Source organism: Etheostoma cragini, chromosome 11 (assembly GCF_013103735.1).
Source record: "Etheostoma cragini isolate CJK2018 chromosome 11, CSU_Ecrag_1.0, whole genome shotgun sequence".
NCBI classification, from domain to species: Eukaryota; Metazoa; Chordata; class Actinopteri; order Perciformes; family Percidae; genus Etheostoma; species Etheostoma cragini.
In genome coordinates, this window is record NC_048417.1 from 25,704,929 (window position 1) to 25,717,925 (window position 12,997).

The 12,997-nt window shown below is 41.4% G+C and overlaps 1 long non-coding RNA gene across 1 annotated transcript in view; it reads left to right on the plus strand.

The window, feature by feature from the left end:
* The first annotated feature begins 7,927 nt into the window (after positions 1-7,927).
* Positions 7,928-12,997, plus strand: part of LOC117952722 — a 22,696-nt gene continuing 17,626 nt past the window's right edge. Inside the window, exon 1 of the long non-coding RNA XR_004658490.1 lies at positions 7,928-8,578. This is a non-coding gene — a long non-coding RNA (uncharacterized LOC117952722). The remainder of the gene's footprint in view (positions 8,579-12,997) is intronic.

Genomic DNA, 12,997 nt, shown 5'->3' on the forward strand with positions numbered 1-12,997 from the left:
CTTGCTCAAGAGCACCTGGCAGTGCCCAGTAGGTGAAGTGGCATATCTCCAGCCACCAATCTACAGGCCGTACTTTTTGGTCCATACTGGGACTTGAACCAGTGACCCTCCGGTTCCCAACCCAACTCCCTACGGACTGAGCTACTTAGTAATACTAAGACTGAAATGTTGATACTATCTGCGTTAAGGTGGATGTCATTAAAGACTTTGACAAGAGCCGTCTTAGTGCTGTGGTGTGGTCGGAAACCCAACTGAAAGGTATCAAAACTGTTGTTTTATAACAAGAAATGGTTGAGTTGTTGAAAAAACGCTTTTTCAATGATTTTACTTAAAAATGGAAGGTTTGATAATGGCCTATAGTTGCTCATTAGTGACGTGTCTAGGTTCTTCTTTTTTAAGAGAGGCCTTGATTACTGCAGTTTTCAGGCCTGTGGAAAGATTCCTTAAGGAAGAGACTTGTTCACAATCTGTAGAAGATCAGAAGCCAAACAATTCGAGACATTTTTGAAAACACCTGTTGGTAGAATATCAAGGCAACAGGAGGTTTTCATATGTTGTATAATGTCCTCCAGGTTTTTAAGGTTGATTGTATGAAATTCTGTCATATTGGAACTAGTTTTGCCTTAACACTGCGACAACACATATCCTGTACTTGATATGGAGGCACTGACTATTTGTCTAATCTTCTGAATTTTGTCTTTGAAGAAGGATGCAAAGTCATTGCAGGCCTTGGTAGATAAAAGTTCAGATGCCACGGTACTTGAGGGTTTGTTAACCTATCGACAGTAGCCATCAAAGCATGAGAATTATATTGTTTCTAGAGATATCAGAGAAGAAGGACCTCCTTGCATTCCTCAGTTCCAAATTATAAATGCGAAGTCTTACTTTATAGGTGTTATAATGGACCAGAAGATTTGTTTTTTGCCACCTTCATTCAGCTTTTCAACACTCTTTTTTCTGTTGTCACCTGTAGGACATTTCTCCATGGAGATCTTTTCTTACCAGAGACAACTTTGACCTTAGTGGGAGCATAGGCATCAATAACATTTGTAATTTTACAGTTGAAATGATCTACAAGCTCAGTCACTGAGAGCCCAGAAAGGGGCTGGGGTGGAGGAGAAAAGCTGAACAAATGTTTCACTGCTATTTTCAGTGATATACCGTTTTCTGATTATCTTCGTTTGGACACTTTTGGGCACAGAGATATTGCCGCTAAAGAAAACACAGGAATGATCAGAGAGAGCAACGACAGTCATCACAACCTTGGAAATGTTCAGACCCTTGGAAACTATCAGGTCCAGCGTGTGCCCCTTGTTGTGCGTGGGCTCTGTCACATGCTGAGTCAGTCCATAGTTCTAAAAAACACAACACAGTTCTTTGATCCCCTGTCCTTGGGGTTGTCAACATGAATGTTAAAATCACCCGCAATGACTACACAATCAAAGTTAATGCAGATTATAGACAGCAGTTCAGTGAAGTCATCAATGAAAGTTGCACAATATTTAGGTGGCCTGTAGATGTTTAGAAATATCGCTTACCTTAGAAGATGAATGAGCGTTTGGTTATAAGGAATAATGTAACTATAACGTGTTTTTCACAGAGCACAACCATGTAATGTGCAATGTAATCAATAACAGCTTAAACTACTGTCAGTCAACACACCACATAGACTCTCAAACAAGTGTAACGTTATAACTAAATAAAACTAACACGATCAACAGCCAATCTGTAATAATTCACGTGATGGCAGCCTGCGGGACGTAAATGATTAGCCTACATTAATTGACTACCACAAGTTTGGAAATTAACCAAACGCTCATTCATCTTCTCATAACGAACGACAGGCAGAGTAAACCTCCCGAATTTATTCTTAAATATGGTAGACTCGGTCCTCCATATGTGTGTGTTCCCTTAAACGTCTTCCTGATGGATTTATTTTATAAATAAACATATGTTAAATTACACTCTGTTCATAGTTGTAATGTTATCTGAAAATGCATGTATTTCCTATTAACCCACGTCCAAATAACAGAATACAATAATTTTTAGGTAAGCCATAAACCAACCATATGGCTACACTCTGTAATACTGGTCACTTCATTTCTACACTACATCTGGAGTGAAGCTATGTTGTAATTTAGTTGTTCAAATGCTCAGTACTAGTACCCAGTGTTGCCAAGTCCGCTTATTATAAGCGACTTTGGGCTTGTTGTTTTGTAAAGTCGCTTACAAATATTGGTTGTCGCGGGTCGCTTTTTTTTTGGGCTTGTCACTAAAGTGTAGTTGCTTATTTGGGCTTGTTCCCAGCATGTTCTTGCTGGTTTGCTCGATCCCGCCCCTTTCCCCATAAACACTATAGACAGCAGCGTTATTCCCCACCCACGTCCTGCTTCTAATTGGCTCTGACCGAGATGGAAACGAGTACCAACCAATCAGAGGCAGAGCAGGGCAGTCTGTTGTTTTCTGGTTAGGAAAATGCGCGAGTAACGACCAATGTTGAGTGGACTGTAGGACTGAGTTTTTGGAGGAATAAATGCCCGAGATAAAGTGGGAGAAATACGGGAAGAAATATAACAAAGACTGGGAAAAAGAGAAAGGAGGAAAGGAATGGATTCAACCCCTTGTGGGGAACAACTCAAAATTACTGTGTAAAGTATCTGTATTTCAAATCCCATCTGTTTTATAATGTTTAAATGTGGTTTAACTCCCTCCTGTGGTCATTGTCCTGAAGCTCATGGGGAGAAAATAAATAAACTGTACCATTAGTACAGTTTACCAATCTGTCCTACTCCCTACTGATTGTAAAACCGTGCACACAGTTTAATTTTTTTTTCTCTTCCAGGATCTTAAGGGGGCTCCATAGAAAAAGTCGCTTATTTTGGGCTTGTTTTCACAGCCCTGGTTGCGTATTTGTCTCGCAAGATCTGGCAACACTGCTAGTACCTACTGTAGCAGTAGCAGTTCTAATGCTCAGTACTAGTATCTACTGTAGCATAATTGTCTATGTAGCTACTATGACCAGATGATATCAAGAGGAATGGCTGTACTCATAAGTCCTGGGTGTTCTGACACTGTTTTTGCTTTTATATCAACAAATAACCCAAATTGATTGTCTTGATACTGTCATGCATATCACCTTTTTTGCTGTCCTGGACTCGGCCTCGAACCTGAACCTCTTTGGACTCGGTCTTGGTTGGTCTTGGACTCAACAAAGTTGGTCTTGACTACAGCCCTAGAAAGTACTAATCTAACAATAACTTAACAAAGACAACGTGTGGCTGGCGGCTGCCATCTTGCTTCTTTAAATATCCGGTAATCGACAGCTGCAGCCAACCATGGGTCGGGCATAGCTGCTTTCACCAATCTTCCCCAAGCAACGACCCAGCGCTATTTGCATGTAAAGAAGAAAAACACAGGACACCTGCAAACACACACACTGCAAAACACACAAATACGACAGCAGTCGTAACACCCCCACAAACAAGAATTAAGCCAACCCCTAATGGCTTAATTCCTAGATGTCTAAGGAACACCTAAACAAAGCGTCTGCTATTGTGTTCTCGGCACCCTTCTTGTGGCGAATCTGCAAGTTAAAATCTTCCAGAAGAAGAGACCAGCGCATAAGCCGCTGGTTAGAGTTTTGCATATTGGCGAGGAATATTAATGGGCTGTGATCAATAAACACAACAAAGTAAAGCATGCTGCCTAAATCTAAATAGCCTGTTATGGAAATCATTTACAAGAGCCTCTTCGGTTATCTGCATATTTTTCTTTACAGGGATCATCACTCTTTTTCCAGTCCTTTCTCCACTGATCACTTTGGCATTGTCTTCCAGAGACCACTGAGGAAGGGCTATCTCTCTGAGTTTGGATTTGGGATTGCACATTGTTGAATCTACCATCTCCTCAAGTATTTTCCTGCCAACAGTGCAAGGTATTCGCTATGAACTGTAAGTTCTTGTGAGTTTTGCATTGACAGGTTTCACAATCAGCTTCTTTTGGCACCACAACCCAAAATGGTCTTAAGGTGCAGAAACTAGCGTAAGAGATCTGATGTGGGTTTTCTGAAAGAAACTTCTGATGTAAATTCTTCAATGTGTTGGTTAGCAAGCCTTTTTATTCTTTCTTGTTTCTAGTTCCGGTTTGCTTTCTTCCTGTTGCCTTTACTTTACCTATTGGTCTTTTATCTCTCAGGTCAGTGGCCCTCCATCTCCTCTTTGCTTCTTTGAAAAGCCCAGAGATGCCTGTGTTGCCCTCTGCACCCAGTATTTCTTGGTGATTTTTCCAATGACAATTTTTTTTTTATTTCAATCAACTGCCTGTCTTGGTCCTTCTTGGAGTTTTTTTAAATTTATTTTTGATTTCCTGTATTATTGACTCATGTAATAATCTCCTTCTAATGTTGTTACCTGTCTGATTGCGCAACAGGACATGCATGGTATGACGTAGCGATTTTGTCCCTACAGCTAAGTGCTGCCATCTCTTTTTGTATTTTTCTTTTTTTCTCTCCACCAAGGCCTTTAGATTGTTAATCTCTTCCTGAAGCCTCTGTCCAGCAACAAATTGTCTATAACGCAGGAAGTATTGATGCATTCTGCTATATAACAATTTAGATATAAAAGGTCATTAATTAATCAAAGTGAGATTCTGTATAGACTATTTACAGCAAATCACACATAGTTTCGCACGTCACTCTCTTTATTTCTCACTTACTTTCCCCCCCTCTTTCTTGTTCACTTTTTCACTGTTACGACTGGGGTCGTATTTGTTGAGTCGCTGTGTGTGTGTGCGCATGTCCTATTTTTTTCTTCTTATGTAAATAGGCTGTGCCGTTGCTCGGTGCTGATTGGTGGGGTCCGCTGAGTCCTGTTTGTGATTGGCGGCAGCTGCGCACCACCGTCCATATAAAGCAGCAAGATGGCGACCGTCGGAGAGAGACAGAGGGAAGCCAGCAGGCCGTCTCCGTTTCTCCTCGCCTCCCAAACCTGCCACACTTTGTTTCTTTAATTGTGTAAAGTTCAGTTCCTAATCGTATGGGTGGACCTTTTAAAGTGTTTAGTTTTCTCCTGTTTTGTTTAGTTAGGAAGGTAAGTTATTGTTGTTCTTTTGGGCCCGTATGGTTTGTTAGGTTATCTTATCTTTCTTTCAAGACAGGGTAGTTTTTTGTTTGTTGTTTTAATAATAGGCTACCCTACAGTTTAGTTAGTTTTGTTTCTTTGTTTACTTAACGTTTATGTTGAACACAAAGTATATGATTGTGTCCAATAAAAATATTGGGACCTACATATGTTTTGTGGCTGCTTGGGGGACGGGGAAAAATGGGGCAAATTAAACCGCTTTATGTTGCGTCCTAGGCACCCCTAGACTGGGGCGTAACATTCACGCACGCACGCACGCATGCACGCACACACACACACACAGTAAGTAAATCCTCAAGCCTATGTTTATTGAAATCCAGATTCTAACTAATCCACATAGAGTTAAATCATCCACTTTTGTCTAGCCTTGAGGACCCTGGTTCCGGTTCTGGAGGACTGTCTTGACTTCCTGGAGGAGTGGACATGGATTGCAATGTTGTCCTGGCTCTGGCATTTTGTCTCTTTAATATCTCTTTTCTCACCATTTTTCTCTCTGTGCTTTTCCTTTCTCTTTCACAGAGGTCGGACACTTTCTTTTGCCTTCATTTTTCCTCTGACCCTTCTCCACCTCTCCCTCTCTTTTCTTTTGCAGATAATGGCGCCATTTCTGTATTCTGTTGTAGTGCTCAATGATAAGATTTATTTGGAAAACAGGAATAAGGGATAGGGAGTGGGAAGATGGATGCCAGGAAAAGGGAAGCGGAGGACGGGAGGTTTTGGCGGAAAACTCGCTACGTGAGGACATCTAGAGACCGGGATCCGAGGAGGGGACACAGGAGGTGGAACGTCGGTGAATCAGGAGCACGAGCCGAGGAAGAGACACTGACACGAGGAGCGGAGAAGGAGAATGATGGAAGCGAGGCACTGGGGTTTGAAACAAGCTCACTGGATATAAGGAAGACAGGATGGAACTGCACTGAAGAAAACATGATTAGATGGGACACGAGGAGACAAAACTTGTAAAATTAAACGCTGACAAGGTGCACCAGTGTGACTGGAGCGACGATCAGGTGAAGAGTGGATGAAGAGCCAGGGTAGATATACTTTGGGAGATGGTTGATGAGGTGCAGATGTGGGCAGCGGGAGCCGTTGATTATTGATGACAAGCAGGTGTGCGTGTCAGCTGGCTTTGACAAGAAAGAGGGGAAACCAAACAAAACAGGGAACAGGACCACAGAAAATAAAGTAAAAATAATAAAACAAAAATTCAAGGCCAGCTTGACCCCAACCATAACATCAGGGTAACATAGAGGACATATTATGCTTGACCACATTATTAAGCCACTCTAAAACATTGGAAAAAGTGTTGATTAAAGAGAGATACTTACTAGCTGTTTATCAATGTCAATGATCCTTCAGAGGCAGGTCAGAGTCCTGCTTAGCATTCGGTAAACATGTACAATGGAACAGGCTCGCAAGTGCTTGCCATTGAATTTGTTTTGCCGCCTTTGCTTCCGCACTGCATTTAAAAACACTGGACGAAATAGTTGTGGAACTGTGAACTGTGCTGTTCAGTTATGTTGTTGAGATGGAGAAGGTGAATCAGTGTCAGTCGGCTTGCAGAAGAATGTTGTGACAGCAATTTTGGCCGCAAAGTGCTAAGGTAGGTAATGTTGCCGACACTGATATGTTAGCACTAGTCTTTTTCTCTTATTCATCTCATGTCAATAAATTAAAAACTGGGAGTTCATGTTTGTAGTTGTCACTAACCGGCAAGGAGAATTGCGGTAATGAATTGGAATCTGAAATGACATTAATCTTACCGACATGACACAGATAAACCAGTTAATTTAAAGCATTTATTGTTAGAATGCCAATCTCTAATATAGCAAATAATCTATGCAACATCTCTCTTTGGCCTCGGTCTTCCTGCTGGTCTTTGCACGGTTTTACACGGTGGACCGTTAACCCGTAGACCCGTCTACAGATACAACTAGTGAAAAACAAACCAATTTTCTAAATCAATGCGAAGGTTACGCCTAAAAAAAGAGATGAAAATGCCACCGGACATTAGAGTTTACAAAGAAAGCAACCTAGCTAGCTAACAGCCTATTGGCAAATGATGAGTTCCGTTAGCTAACGTTAGCTCGGGGTATATCTACCTAATTATTATAGCAATGTGTACCAGCATTAAAGCGTTACACTTTACATTGATGTAAAACATTAACGGTGAACAAATGAAGGGCACACACTAACGATACTTAAATGTAAATGATTATTTCACCGTCAGCGATGCCGCTCAAACTCCCGCTTATGTCCGCTATTTAATTTTCTTTAAATGAGCCGGCAAAGGTCCGGTTTGTGGGAGATTTGGGATACACATATGCATCCTTCTCTTACTATGGCAAATTTTCTAAACAAAGGACTCAGTCCTTGGAGGTATTTGAAGGATGCTCGACGACGTGAATCCTCCAAATTCTGGCTTTGGAGGATCCTTCCTTGACATTGAGAAACACCTACTTTGTTCCTCCAAAAATGTGTCCTACTTCCTGAGTGTCAGATGACTAAATGAACAATCAGGAGTGTGTCCAGTAGGATGTCATCAGAGTAAAGCGGGGGACGGTGAACTCAGGGACATTATTTTGTCTCATTTTAATGCTCTTATCAACATGGAAAAATGGATAGGCTTGCTTTGTGCAAATGTTTTTTTATTGAAAACAACATCGGCATATAGCCTTCTGTAGTGTTCAACTTCACACTAACATGGTCAAATGGAACAAATAATCTCTTACACAATGTAACGCTGTCCATCAATAAAAAAATAAAAATAAAAATACTTTGACGAGGCATTAAGCAGAGCTGTTGATGATGTTCACAATAAACAAAACTTAGTTGTGGTCTGTAGCTAGCCATACAGGAGGTAGACCTGTAGCAGGGTGACTTCTAGCTTTCAGGTTGGTGAGAAGACACTGTGCTGCTATTATGCAGCAGCTCAACAATTTGTCGAGCTCTTCAGCTCCATCTGGATGAAAAGTAAAACAAAATACTTGTTTTTTTCTGTTCAGTTTGCTTTCTATTAATTAAAAATATAACTGCTAATTAAGGAGCAAATAAGAAAGCACATAATGTTTTTATTATAGTGGTGAAACGTTGCAACTTTTAAACGGACTGATGTGGATTCATCCTTTTCAGACTAATGTTATATGATGTAATGAAGACTTAATTCTTATGAGCAACCCACAAAAATTGACACAAACAATCCAGTTTCTTATGTCCTAACAGTTATATTACAGTTTAGGTTTTACTACTGGCTCTAACATGAAATTTGTCAAATCCCATGAACATGGTTAACCAAATGAGGAAAAAATACAAAGTGGATTCATCACATATACACATACAGTCCGTCATACAGTATGTTGTTCAATCTAGCTAAAAACAATAAAGGAAATCCATTTGTTTATGGACATCAAACTAGGCTATATGCTAGCGCCATATGCTAGGTGCTAAAATTAAGTTACTTACCCTTGTAGTTGTAGACATAACTTCCTACGTCCCACTTCAAAGCTTTCTCCCGTTTCCTGATGAGTGCAGGTGAAAATGCGTTGACCATTCTGTGCACATTATTGACATATACTAACAATAAAGCAATGGACGGCGCAGGGGTAAAATACACCTGGTTACAGAGCAGTCACCCACAACAAACAGTAAAACAAAAGCAAACGCACCCTCAACTGGGCAGGGGATCATTTCATTGTTCAACACTACAGCTGTCATTCTGTTGGTTTGGGACATTAGATACAGTGGATACGCAGACAATCCAAACACGCAGGAAAAATCCGAGAGGAGAAGATTTGCAAGCGCACAGAAGCAGCTTGAGTCCGAGGCGAAAGTTTGAGCACAAGCTGAGCAAATCCAAGCGCGGTGGGCTGTGGCTCAGTGGTAGAGCGGTTGCCTGTCAATCGGAAGGTTGGTGGTTAGATCCCCTCCCCTGCAGTCATTGTCAAAGTGTCCTTGGGCAAGACACTGAACCCTGAGTTGCCCCCGGTGCTGCGCATCGGAGTGTGAATGTGTGTGAATGTTTATCTGATGAGCAAGTGGCACCTTGTACGGCAGCCCCGGCCACAGTGAATGAATGTGTGAATGGTGAATGTATCCTGTAGATGTAAAAGCGCTTTGAGCAGTTGTTAAGACTGGAAAAGCGCTATATAAATACAGCACAATTACATTTACAGTGACTATTTGAGGGTGAGAGAAAGGTTTTGAGTTAAATTAATACAAAGTCTTAACGTATATCAGTGAGGAATACTCCCAAATTGAAACTGCTCTTGAATACAGCTAGGAATACTGTAAAATCCAATTAGTTCAATCTACTTACCTGGTATTCATCTGGGGCCTGTTGCACGAAACTAGGAAAAGGGATTAAGCCGGGATATTCAAGTTATCCTGGGTGAATTTAGCTTGGACTCGGTTGCACGAAACCAGATTGAATCAAGCCCAGCCAAGTAACCATGGAGATTTATTCTTTGCGGCTAGCCTGGTCCAGAGCAGGCTAACAGCCAGGCTAAGATAAATCCTGGAGTTTTATGTGTCAAATCAGCTGCTGCTTTGATCCGAAATAAACGTATTTAAGAGTTATTCCGTTAGCTTCTGCATGTGTTCTGCTTTATTTTTATTAACATGCATTAGCCTACTTGTCACTATTGTTGTTGCGAGTTGGATTTAAACCCTACTACAGCTGTTTAGATGGTTAGAAATAGTTGCACTGGCACCCTGATGCGGAGTGGGACTTTTCCCTGTGGGACGGTTGTGTGTAGAGGCTGCCTGGCGTGTGGCCGCTGCCCCGTGGCCGGTGCCCACCGGCAGACATGTGCATTGCGTCAGTGTCCACTCTCTCTGTAAAAGTAGAGATGAGATGAGTTTGTGGTCTTAGCTTCAGGTAAAGGACGCTCCGGAGATTAAGTGTGAGGATATTAATGTAGCGATATTCCCAGATGATATCAATGGCAGACTGGTCAGGGACCAATACATTCATGATTTCGATTTCTTGTTGCTTGTCCTTCACTAATAAAGGGTAGTTTGTGTTACTCCTTAATAAGTGGGCCTAACGTTTTTTTTTTATTGCTTACATTGGTTTCATTACCTTCAAAATAAGTGTCACATCACCGGAGTAATAACGTGGCCTATATACAGTACGTATATAGTTTACCTTCATCACACCGGGAACACCACAATGCTTCTTAATCTTTTTAATTTGGTGCTGTCACTTGTCAGAAGAATAAAAAAACATTTTCTAGTTGTTGTCCCTTTCTGATTGTTCTGTATGAACATTAATTGTACAAAGAATTAGGAATATCTTATAGAGATTAGTGCGTGGTTGTAAAACATGTTCTCACGTTGTGAAGGGTTTGAAATTAAGCCTAAAGTCCTTAAAGGGTCCATTTCCCGAGGAACATTAGTTTACTCTGCTCTCTTTTGAGGCAAAGGCTATATTTTTAAACCCCACACATTCAGGCGGTCCGCTATGTTGGGCTTTTCTCTCCGTTTGATAAGAGCCGTATTTCCCTTTTTGCATATTCTTCCCCTCCTCGTTACTTTCCATTAGAAGCTGCTGCTCATTGGGTGAAACATATGGCGCATGCGTCTTCTCAATTCTGCATCAGTAAATCTGTTAGCAATACCGTGGTCTATTTGAGATAGCCGTGAACGTGCACTTATCACAGCTATCTACACCTGGCTTGACATAGCTTCACCTGCTCAGCAAACGTGCAACCGATTAAGCCGCGATGAGCAGATCGCACTAAGTCAAGCTGCGCTTTTTCACTTATCCTGGATATCTTTATTTTACTTTTGTGCAACCGGCCCCTGGTTTCTAATCTGAGCTGCTGTCAACTTGCGATTAGTGAAGCTGGTGACTCAGATGAATTTATCCTCAGCAGCAGAGGTGACTCTTGGTGTTCCTTTTCTGGGGCAGTCCTCATGTGAGCCAGTTTCGTTGTGCTTGATGGTTTTTGCGACTGCACTTTAGGACATTTTCCGAACCGACTGACCTTCACTTCTCATGGTGATGGTTGATGGTTTTTGCAATTCAGTTGGGGACACATTCAAAGATTTCACAATTTTCGAGACTGACCGACCGTCATTTCTTAAAGTAATGATGGCCACTTGTTTCTCTTTACTTAGCTGATATATGAATTCCAACAGTTGTCCAATAGGGCTGTCGGCTGTGTGTCAACCTGACTTCTGCACAACACAACTGATGGTCCCAACTCCATTAATAACGCTAGAAATTTCACTAATTAACCCTGACAAGACATACCTGTGAAGTGAAAACCATTTCAGGGGACTACCTTAATGAAGGTCATTGAGACAACACCAAGGGTTTGTAGCGCTATCAAAAGAGCAAAGGGTGGCTACTTTGAAGAAACAAGAATATAAGACATGTTTTCATTAATTTCACACTTTTTTGTTAAGTAATAATTCCATATGTGTTCAATCATAATTTTGATGCCTTCAGTGATGATCTACAATGTAAATAGTCATACAAAAATAAAGAAACCGCATTGAATGGGAAGGTGGTTCCAAACATTTGGCCTCTACTGTACAACTCTCTAGTAAAGTTTAAAGACAGTGTTATGTTTATTACATCAATAATAATCTAAATACTAAGTGTGGTAAAGCCACATAATTGTTTTTTTTATTTGTCCAAGCTGCATTTTAGTTGGAGTGATTTGTTTCTGACTTTCATATTTGTTTTTCCAGTAGTATAAGTTCAATGGTCCTTATATTACTGTAATTGAAGTAGTACATACAATTTAGAGGTGAAACGTGTGTGTGGGAACTTACTCTCTTTTTAAGTGGATCTTTGAGGGGATTAAAATCCCTGCACCACAAAGGAAACCAATCAAGTGGTGTGTGTTGCTGGCTATTCAATTACTAAAATCATCAGCAACTAGTGCATGTGGATGTTGTAAAACCAGACATGAAACCAGACATGAAAAAGTCCAACTGTGTGAATAAACACAAAGAGATTTACAAAACAACAACGATCTACAAAATTACTAGTGTACTTACTAAGAAGCCCATTGACTTTGGACTTTACCAGGACTGCTTTCCCTTCTGGCACCTTCCCGTGTTTTCCAAATGCCACTGTATTTTGGCACTCCTCAACAGAGAAGAATTCATCAAATAGCAGATGAAACAGTCAAAGGCATTCCTTTCTTGCTTCCGCATGGATTGCATCCAACCGCGTAGAGGACAGGAAGAGGCCACAACCTTGGTACAGCGCTTGTTTCCCTGATTGACTTTTTGTATGCACGACACCAGCATGAAGATGTATCTTTTCAATTTCATCCAAAAAGTCCTGTGATGCCATCAAAGCCAAACTTGAGAACATTCCTTGCCATGACCCTCTGACTCTGCTAAACAAATTTCACGAACATTGGCCACTAGGGGGCGCTATAAATACAACAAGTTTATATCTCATGAACCGCTCATCCGAATTTTACCAAATTTAATGGATACCATCTAGGCCCACTCCTGAGGTGGTCCTTACAGTGGGGTACTGATTGGTTCAAGTGGGCGTGGCCTATGGGCCAACGTCTGCATTAACCACTTCCACTAAAGTGAATTACTTGAAATTAACAGCGCAGATGTGGAAAGACAGAGTTTCACTGTGATGTTAATCTGTAGCGTTACATGCGCCTATCGATATTTCCCGACGTCTGCCTCCCCAACAACTTCGCTTTGGGTTCCGCTTTCGTGCGCTCCCCGGGTCGCTGGGGACGACTTGCGAGGGGAGGCTTGGACACCGTTGAAACTGCGTGCAGTTCTAGTTAGGGGTCCAAGCCCGAGGATGCGTGCACCGCAGTAATCGCAGGCGATACGCGGTTCACACAGCAGGGCTGTGGAACCCTATTGTT